The sequence below is a fragment of the Pteropus vampyrus genome, unplaced genomic scaffold (assembly GCF_000151845.1).
Source record: "Pteropus vampyrus isolate Shadow unplaced genomic scaffold, Pvam_2.0 Scaffold32, whole genome shotgun sequence".
NCBI lineage: Eukaryota > Metazoa > Chordata > Mammalia > Chiroptera > Pteropodidae > Pteropus > Pteropus vampyrus.
The window spans coordinates 1692441-1702464 of NW_011888813.1; the positions used below are offsets into that span (position 1 = coordinate 1692441).

A 10024-nucleotide genomic window follows, 5' to 3' on the forward strand; every position below is an offset into this window, starting at 1 on the left:
GGATTATAGCCTAGCAATTACATCTGAAAGTTCAGCAGTAACAATTAGGTCAGGTAAGATCGGAGGCTAAGTGTATGGAAAAAATTTGACCCTGCGCGTGCCTCGAATGCTTCAGCAGATTCTACCCCTTAAACGTTTTAGAACACTCTGCCTTTGCTCCTGCCACTCCCTGAAAGTTCTGCCTCAACGAAGACGTTTTGTTTCTTGGTTGATCAATTGTATGCAGTTTCCTTGTCCCTCCAAAATTATCGTGGAAGCCTGTGCTACTACGCCTGCTTCCTGTGAACGGACACTGTAAAGACCAGATGCCCCTGACTGATCTTACGCTGCTGCTGGCTTTGGAGGCAGCCAGGCAAGGACAATGACCTCAGTTAGGTCCAGGGACTCTCCGGGTCCTCAGCCCTGTTTTCATGTGAATGTCTCCATTGGTGAAAGGAAATGGATGCAGAAAATTTCTGCTGTGGAAGCAGAACTACCTCTGACTAAAATGTCACTGGGCCTTTTTTCTCCTTTTCTTTTTCTTCAGGTTTTCCATGTGGCATCAGCAGCTGAGTAAGGGAAAGCTAAGAGGTTTAAGTGTGCTGGTGCTTGCTCGCTGGGTCAGATTAATAACCCAAAGCCTTCCAAACTGGACGTTCAGGGTGGAACAGACCAGCCAGAAAGCGCTAGGTTATGGGGAGCACTGGCTGGAAAACCAGACTCTCTACCTGAAGTGCGAGCTGACAGCAAAGTGATGGAGTGGCGAGCTCTCTTTGCTCCCTCCCTGCCTCCACCGTCCTTCCTTCCTTCCTTCTCCTCCCATTTTACTATGTGCCTTTGAGATGGCTGCACATCAGTGGCTCCAGCCACTGACAGCTGCTGCCCTCTGCTGGGCAGAAAGCGGCACTCCGAGTGGGAAGTGCTGAGCTCTGTACCGGGAAATCAGCCTTAATGCAGACCAAGTCCAATCTGTGTCTCGGGTGTGATTTGGCGTGGGGGCTGGGAGTGGGAGGTGGGGGTGGACTGAAAGATCCGGAAATCCCCTTGTGTGAAAATATTTCCTGAGTGGTCTCATCTGGGCACAGGTCTTTCATTGGGTTCATGGCTTCGAATCCTTCCAGTTCCCTGTTCATGAGGAGCATTCCTGGGGGACATGAGTGTTGGCTCCTCCTTACCTGGGTCAGACATTGTGTATTGAGGCTCTCCACCGTGGGTGGCCCTTAAATGCTGTCGGTGACTTTGCTTACTGGATTAGCTAGGCACGGTCCTTTCTTGAGGGAGGGAGACAAGAAAGCTGAGTCGTAAGGGGACCGTAGAAGAATGGGTCTAGAAGTAGCCTCTTGGTTCTAAAGGAGCCATTACAGAGTGGGGCTTGTGAGTGCACAGGAAGCTGGCTTTTATTCTCAGCTTTCCCCATAGCTGGCCGTGCTGGTAGACTGTGCCCAGTTGGCTTCAGAAGGTAGAGGAACGGCAAGATCCCTGTCTCCAGCACTATTGTGGAGTGATCCTGGTGCACCTCTGGATCTTTGGCTGAGAGTACAGCCCAGCCAGGTGGGGATCGTGACCTCACTGACCACGCACTAATTCTACTTGAAGGATCGACTTTCCTTCCATGAACTCCTGCCAAAGCTCTTGGTTAGAGCTAATGGGGCTCCCCTGGCCAGCGAGTGTCTCCTAGTGATGTGCACAAACAGTGCCAAGCTGGAAGAAGGTTTCCTGTTCTTAATGGGCTTGTTAAACCTCCTATTGAGTAGGGTTTAAAGGCTTTATCATGAATAATAATAATAAGCGTTATTAGTAATAGTAGAAAAATTATGATGTTGGCTCTGAACACCCCTTCCCATTTTAAAAATTAATTTATTATCATTATTTATGCCTACAGCACCTGGTCTTCCTAGGTGGTCTCCCATCCAAGTGCTAACCAGGCCCTACCCTGCTTAGCTTCCGAAATCAGATATCAGGCTTGTTCAGGATAGCATGGCCATAGACCATGGACCGTGGCTCCACTGGGGCACAAACCCAGGACCTTCTGCATGTAAAGCCGATGTGCTCACCGCCGCACTATGGAACCATGTCCACCCCTTCCCATTTTAAATTACCAGCTTTGAGCTCCTTTAGCCAACAGTGCCCAGGGATGGGTGGTGAGTGACACTGGGACCAATAATTGGGGAAGATGGCAGACTTTGTCTTTGTCACCTGCAGCTTTCCAATTCTGAGCCCTTTTCCACTTTTCTAGTCTTTCCTCCTCCCTCGTACCTTTCATTCAGGATTTTCAAGCTCTCATCCTATCAGAGAAGATAGAACTACAAACCTCTCTGTCTCGATTTTAATTAGGATTGAAGGACATAGGAAAAGGCTTCAATGCTAAATTTAGGTACTGGGTAGAGGAGATTTTAGAAAGGGCAGAGGATCCTAGAAGTTCAGTCAAAAGTGGGGCTTATGTTCTCATCCTAGTTTACAACTGGGACTGGAGGTATGAAGTGTATCCCAACTGTTAGTAATTTATGTATCAGGTTCACTGTTTTTACTGTAACTTCGTATAACTGTATGTTTGTTTTTTTTTTTAACAATCTCTTGTTTGACTTATGCAGATTTGACATCTTCTTAAGCAGTATGTCTGCGAAATCATGGGTTTAATGTGTTAGTTGGGTTATTTACCCAATACATAATAAAATGAATACTGAACCGCTAAAACTTTTAAAAAGTTCATCCATGTGGCACCCTTGAGGGAAAATGTACCACATTTCTGGAAAAACTGCTCTAGAGAAGTAGTTCTCAAACTTTAGTGGGCATAAGAAATACTGGCAGAGCTTGTTGTGATAGGTGGCTGGGCCCCGCCACTGGACATTCTGATTCAGTAGGTTTGGGTGGGACCTGTGACTTTGCAGTTTTAACACTTTCTCCATTTCCACATGCTGTAGGTTTCCTCATCTGAAAATGGGGATAGTATCTACTTCAAAGGATTTCTCTTAGTTCATTCAAGATGTCTAGCAGAATACCATAGACTTTGTGGCCTAAACAAAAAGCATTGATTTCCTACAATTTTGAAGTTCAAGATCAAGGTGCTGGCAGGTCAGGTACCCTCACACGGCTGAGAGAAAAATCATTTCTCTTATGTTTCTTTTTATAAGGACACTAATTCCATCCACGAGGGCTTATTCTCATGGCCTGATTACCTCCCAAGGGCCCCATCTCCTACTGTCATCATGTTGGGGGTCGGGATTTCAACATGAATTTTGGGGAGTATAAAACTTTCAGCCCATAACCGTGTTCATCAGCATTAAATGAATTGCCTACCATATGTAGACTACCTGGCACATAGTGGATGCTGTGTAAAGTAAGATGATTTTTCTTGGAGCCGTTCTACCTATTTGGAGGGTTTTTTTTTTTTTTTTTTTTTAAGTTGTAGGGCTTCTTTGGTTCAGCTCGAAGCTCAGATAGGAAATACTGTCAAGTTAATTTTGGTTCCAAGTTCTAATCCTAAATTTAAGCCTGTTCAACTTTGAGTAACCAAGCAGTTCTCCAGCAGCATCCATCCAGCCTTCTAGCTTATAAAACCCCGACAGAAAGAGGCAGTCAGGTCTTCCTTCCTCTGTGTCTGGTCAAGCGCTGTGTTGAGGGCTAGGGAACAGGGCTGAGTGGGAGTGGACCCTTGCTGTGCTTACCATGTTCTGAGAGATAGGCAGGCAGACAAAGGATAACTTACAATTTGATTTAGTGATTGTATTTGTGATTTTTTGAAACTGCCTGGTAGCCGAGCCCCCTTTCTGTGTTTGAGCAGTTTACCAAGGTGAGTGTGAAAGGGAGATGGGACCCTCCTTCTGTTACTGAAACCCCAAAGCCTAATTTCACTTTCCCCAACTTCAGAAAATCATGTGAGCCAGGCCCAGCGGGCGGAAGGAAGAACTCACTTTGGTGATGGCAGGGGTGGGAGCAGCAGCCCATCTGGGCCCCCCGTGGTGGCGGTGCCAGCAACAGGGGCCCCCATCAGGCTGTTCCTGGGATGTCATCCTTGCTATTGTGGCAGTCTGCTGGCCTTTTCGTTCATCTTCCATTTATGGTTCTCAAGCTCTTTCATCAAATCCTTTTTTTCACTTCGCCCGGTGAATGATGCCAAGCCAGTGATGGTTTCCGAACAGTAAACTTTTTAAGATAACTGACCACCCTCTGGAGCCTGGATTGGAGGACGAGTGAGTCAAGGCAGGGAGACTAATGAGGGGCAGTTATTTGAGGACATGAGGATGGAGATGAGAGAGGAAGAAATATTTAGGAGGTAAAATCGACTGAAGTCTGATGATTGGAGACCTGATTTTATCTTTGAACTTAGAAGACAAAAATGAGTTTTCGGTTTTGTGTGCAGTGTTAGTTGCTTTTCAGGGATACGTGTCCATTTTGTTGGCAAGGTATGTACCCCCAAATGAGTGGAGAAGCAAGAAAAGTTTATGAAATAGGATTGTGTCTGGAGTACAGCTTGGCTGTGGTCTCCTCCATTTCAAGTCTTTTCAACTCAACAAGCATTCAGCATTTTCTAGATGTTAGACATTGATATTTAAGAATACCATAGCTTTTGATTTGGGCGTTGAACAGGGTTAGAGGTGCAAAGGGGGGTGGGACCCTCATTATCTCACACAAACACACATGATTATACAACATAAAGTGCATGCCCACACTGGTCTCGAGATTTCCTCGAGGGCTCAAACGAACCCATGTGGGGTCTGTACTGGAACCGGGGTATGCTGCAGCGTCTTGGCTGCTCTTATAAAGCTTCCGTCTTCTCTCCTCTCTCAAATAACCCACCGAGTTACCAGCTCCCAAACACTGTGACCGAAGGGTTCACAATGAAATATTCCTTATGCTCAGTGAGTACATATACTGCCAAACCTATGCACTTGCTCCTCGCAGTGCGTTTATTGGGAAGCTGCCACCACGGTCTCCTCCGCTCTTTGAAGAAGGCTCTGGGTAGAGCACCTGGCTCCTGCCTGCTTTTTCAGGGCTCTTTGTTCAAGTGTCAGTACTGGTTTGTAAAACATGAACAGCGTTGGGGGGCGGGAAAAGTAATTACAGTTCACATCTGGCGCTTCTACTGACACGATGCGGAGCTGCCGGTGACTGCACTTCCTTTCCTGCCGCTCCTCTCCTCCTGCCCGTTCAGTCCCTTCAGTCCCGGGCTGACTCTCCCTCTCCCCTTCTCTCTTGCTTGCCCTTCTTCTGCATGTCAGTCAGAAAGCCACGCACGTGCAAGGTAGCTGGTCGTCTCGCGGCCGCTAGGTAGCGTGGTCTAGAGATCCTGTCTACCTTTAATGTGTCTAGATGCCAGGGCCCTGGCTGGCTGCACAGGGAAATGTCTGGTGCGTTCACTTTCCAGAGGCCGTGATGGGCTGTCCTCTGAATATGGAGCTGAAATACAGCCCTTTGGAGTCGACTCATCTAGGAGGTTTACATGGCTATTTTATGTTGTGGAGACTTCTAATTGTCCTAGAGGGCATGTGTGCTGTTTGGGTGCTGTCTTCATTTCTCTCTCTACATTTAATAATGTAACATATTAGGACTTGGTTACAGGACGCTCACACCCATTTTCTAAGATCGTTAGCGGATACCTTCTCCTATGGTTGCAATCCCACTGTTATTGGTCAGGAGTCACGATTGCCTAACTTTTGAGTTTCAAAATAATATTTTAGAATGAATTGTGGTAACTAACATGATATTGTGAACTATTTTTTTTTTTAATGTTTCATCTACTACTATTGCCACTGTATTATAAAAGAGACATTTTAACTAGTATTGCCACTGTATTATAAAAGGGACATTTCAATATAAAGGACAGTTCTTTAAATAAATGGTTTATTTTAAAAATATGATGTCTTTTTGATAGGAAGAATACTATTTCTTAAAGTAATAGAAATAGTGCCATGTGGCTTCCCAGCTCAGTTGGGGGTGAGGGTATAGCAAGAAATTGTCTTTTTTTTTTTTTTATGTATCTTCTATAACTTCTGGCACAGTACGAGGCACCCAGTAGCCCGGCCTGTTTAATCTCCCTTTTGAGTGCTACTAAATTCCTTCAGCCTCAGGCACTTAGTAACTGCTTGCCATGAATTATCTTATGCAGTTTGCCATTATTGTATGTTTATTCACCAAACACAAATTTACTATGCACATGTACACACATACATTCTTTATTTCTTAAACCAACACAAACATTTTGCATTTTCTTTTTGATTTCCTTATTGGTAAAAAGTCATGATTTATCTTTTCGATGATTGCTATGATTATAATCAATGTGAGCATCAATAATGTTATTTACTAATAATGACTCATGCTTTCATTAATATAATTAATGTTATTGATGACATGCCATTTTCATAGGGAAAGAGAAGGTTTGGCAGATACAGAATAAGTTCAGTTTGGAGAAGAGCCAGTTTAAAATTATAGCAGAACTTCCAGATGCCACTATAGCCAGAGTTCTCTTTTCTTCCAATTATATTTTACTTTTTTGCCATCAGAGGTGATGCTTTTTCTTCTTTGATACTCCGTAGTCCAGGGATGAAAATATAGTAGATAATGAATAAATGCTTGGTGGTTGCTTTAGGAACTGTGTAGATCGAAGTTGGTGAAAATTTCTAGGAAATATGGCCGTTGAGACTGGGTGAGCAATGAGTGATTATGGGACAGTAGTATAATAGACACACGGTGGGACGGGGGAGTACACTTGAGGATTTTCAGAGTGAACATGAAATGAGAGATGCAAAATGAGTACCAGAATATACAGCTTTTTAAAATTTTTTTATTCCGTAGGCCACTAATAACTGGTATGATTTAAATGGGCTAACATTTTTTGCTAGAACACTTCATGTCTGGGGGTTCCAAGACGTCTACTTATGCAGAGTGGCTCATGTATTCTCAACAGATATTTATCGAAGACCTACACTGTGCTAGGATTGTCCTAGGTGCTGGGAATATAGCAGAAGATAAAACTTCCTGCTCTCAGAGAGTTCATATTCTACTGGAGAGTGACTGGCAATCAAGAAAATAGATAAATATGCCATATTCTAGATAACGATGAGTGCTCTGAAGAAAAGAGAAACAAAAAAATAGAGAGAGGGCACACTGGGGTGTTTTCAGGTGTGAGTAGGATAAAGAAGGAGACAAAAATAGATAAGCAGCACTGGTGCAGAATAGTTTTCTAGGGACCAAAGCAAGATGTACAGGAAGCAAGAGGCCTCAGATTCTCCGAGTGCAATCTGACTTTGCATCCCAATTAGCAGTGACAGCTTACTGCTTTAAAATAGGAAATAAAGTGGAAGGAAAGCAAACGCTTGATAGTTGACCTGACATTCACTGTAGCAAGATTGGGAACGTACAATAAATGTCACTGATGGAGCAATATTCATGAAGTAAAAATGTCAGTTTTCAATTTGGCATAAGGATGGTTTGACATGTATTAGTCGCGCACAGAATATTATCATAATTAATGCATTAATAATGCAGCTGTCCTTTTTCTCCCTGTCCCAAATTAAAACGGAGGAGATAGAGAGAGGCAGGTGAAAGAGCAGTGCTCGCCCTGATCGGACCTTTTCTGCTAGCGTTTGTCTCCTCCTCTGCCCTGCCATCTCTGTGGCGTTGTCTTTGGATCAGTATCAGTCCCCATATATCCATCTCAATTCTTCCCTCGTGGTGCCATGAACAACACCAGTGGCCTTGTCTGCTGAGGGCTTTCTTCTTAATTTTCAACAGTACTTTTAAAAAATACACCTTTACTGTAGAAACGGCACATAAACAAAATAAAAAATACAAAAATCTCCCATAAGCATACCATCCAGAGAAAACGACTCCTAACCGTTCTGAGTCAGTGGGCTTCTACTACGTAACTTTAAACTCTACCACCTACACCAACCGTGGGGCAATTGCTAGTCCTCATTATTTCCGGAATCTCAGAATTTTTTAGGGACAGAAAAGAGCTAAGAAACAGCTAAGAATTCAGTCTTGTTTTTTTAAACACTATTGCCTCATGGATATGACTATTAATATGGGTATGTGTGTGGATAAAGACATGAGAGAGGGCACGTAGATAAAAATTTGCCTGGAGAAAAGACTGGCAGGTATTAACCACCATTAATATCTTAGTATATATCTTTATAGAGGAATTATGGGCAAATAAAAAAGAATTTTAACATTGTGTACAGAAACAGAGAGAAGTTAGATGTCTTGCCTTCTAGCCTACAGATAAATTAGTGAAACTGTGACCGCAGCCCAGTTCTGCTGATGCTGGTTTAATGCTCCTGTGAGACAATGCCACACAAGACCCCTGGGGCCCAGCTGTCTTTTGTTTGATTGTTTCCAAGAGGCATTGGAGGTTCGGTTTGGTTTCATTTAGTTTTTTTTTAGAGTACTTTGCTTTTTGTGGGTTCATAGGGAAATTAAGAGTATTTAAAAAACTGATTGAGTTGTCTGAGCAGCTGCGTGAATATAGTGTGCATATCAAGTCTGGGTGCATAAATTATCATGGCTTCAAAATTTGACAAATGATTCAGGTAAATAGTGGATTTTATCTGTTAAATCACATTAAGGCTCCCAAGCAGGTACATCATGAGTTCTGGGCACATAATTTATGATAGATAGCACACGGATTCAATGTAATTACATTAATTATTTAGCACATACAAAGGTAAACTCTGCAGATTTAGAATAGAATCAGATAAGCTTTATGGGGACATCTAAATTGATTAAATTTCTTGCTGCGAGACAATTGAGGATGGGTCACTATGACAGAGTGTTCTTCCCTGGAGCTCACCTGCACTAGAGTGATTCTGAAAAATGAGATTGTTTAGGAGACCAGGGTATGGACCTCTGTCTGTGGAAATGATGGGTTGGTCTGCTTGGAAATGAGTCTTTGGTTTATTTCCTGTTTGCTCTTCGTCTTATTTCCTTTTCATCCAAGCTCTGTTTCTAAGATATTCAAAAAGAAAAAGAAAACTTTAAGTTATTCCTCTGGAGAGTAGGGATTGGCTCAAATATTACTGTGGTGGTGAGGAAGAGAGAGACCTACTTCGAAGAGCCATTGACCCGGAGAACACCATGGAGATGTTGGCATCTTGGGCGTGTTGTTCTCAGCCAAAGTCACATGTTAAACTGAGGCTTCTGGGGCCTGGAAACATGTTGCTGTTGCTGAATTACTACCTTTAACCCACTTAGAGCTTTCTGTAAGCCTTCTTGGATTACAGGGGCTACAGTCACTCAGAAATGGAAATAAGCCAGTGGGGACAAAGAGATTGGGACTTAAGGCTGCTTCACCAAGCAATAGGAGTAGGAATCTAAGCCCCTAAAAAATAAGCATCTATAGGGACTCTTTCTCAATACTCCCATGGTGTTTGTTTTCCTCCATGAAAGTTGGTTTGCAGAGAAAGACTGCCCTGGAAGCTGAGTTTTTGCTCAAGGGACACTGACAGCCTGTTACAGAATTCAGACAGACACCTCAGTGAAAGTCTAGGTTTTCTGAGCCTAGATGAACTCCAGTGACTCATGATTGTTTATACTAGGATTCGAGCATAATACAATTGTCACTATTAGCACAGGATCCCACTTGTAAACAGACACATACCCTCCTGGCACAGATTTGTGCACCTGGGCTCCATCTACTAGTATGACTTACTTAAGGTACCTTACTGGCTGATTCTTGATGGCAAAGTGCTCAGAGCCAGTTTAAACAAACATGTTCCTAGAACAGAATAAATAGTTTTCGATAAAAATAGTTCAGTTAATATCTATTTTTCTTAGGGTAAAGTCAGCCTTATCCACTTTACTTCTCTAGCTAAAATAATCACTAGCTCCCTAGCGCCATTGCCAACCGTGTCCAAACTTAGATTTCTAGCGATTGTTGAAGACCACAGTGAGATACACATGGCTGTTTCAATGTACAATTAATACACTTGGGAGCGGGGAGGGTGGTGGATGATAGAGCCAAAGGAGGAGATGAGCTAGAGGCACATGGCAATGTGAGGAGAAAGCCAGCAATGGAGTACCTCCTCACAGTGTCAAGGACAGGGTTTGT

The 10024-nt window shown here is 43.3% G+C and overlaps 1 protein-coding gene and 1 pseudogene across 1 annotated transcript in view; one reads left to right on the plus strand and one right to left on the minus strand.

Annotated features, from left to right (window-relative positions):
• Window positions 1-10024, plus strand: part of NRXN3 (neurexin 3) — a 1427156-nt gene that overhangs the window by 283605 nt on the left and 1133527 nt on the right. The window lies entirely within an intron of this gene.
• LOC111737909 lies at window positions 1853-1968 on the minus strand (annotated as a pseudogene).